The sequence below is a fragment of the Seriola lalandi genome, unplaced genomic scaffold (assembly GCF_002814215.2).
Source record: "Seriola lalandi dorsalis isolate HSWRI2012SDOR001 ecotype SW California unplaced genomic scaffold, Sedor1 jcf7180002054414, whole genome shotgun sequence".
Classification (NCBI taxonomy): Eukaryota; Metazoa; Chordata; class Actinopteri; order Carangiformes; family Carangidae; genus Seriola; species Seriola lalandi.
Window position 1 is genome coordinate 137,300 of NW_019524967.1, and position 517 is coordinate 137,816.

Here is a 517-nt window from a genome sequence, read left to right on the forward strand (position 1 = left end):
ACCGGGGGTAGAATTGCATGTTCCCCTCAACTGAGGATTCAGGCGATTTTACCAGAGGTGGCCAGCATCATGAAGGGGTGATTTAGGCAAAAAAAACATTTTTGTCAAAACATGACTTAGGCCATTATTTTAGGAAGGTGACGATATGTAAAAATGACTGAGATTTAACAGTCCACGACCCGTGTTCACCGAGCCAAACCTTTTTCACACCAGACAGTTTGACTTGTCATAATAGAAAAAGTACAGGTGTTACTAATAACACTAACGATTGCTCTGTTCTAGTCAAGTGTCTCGACCATGGCTCACAACACTGAGCCAGCACATGAACCATAATTGAACCCTGAAACTGAACAAGCCAAATGGAATTCAGCCGTCATTGATTTTATTATTTCCACCTGTGGCTTTTCCTCCTTTGCCATGTCAAAATATCTGCTATGACAAAGGCCTATTGAGTTTAATGTCTGTTAGAATAGTTTGATTAGTTTGACTGAAGACTGTAATCTTAAACTTGAATACA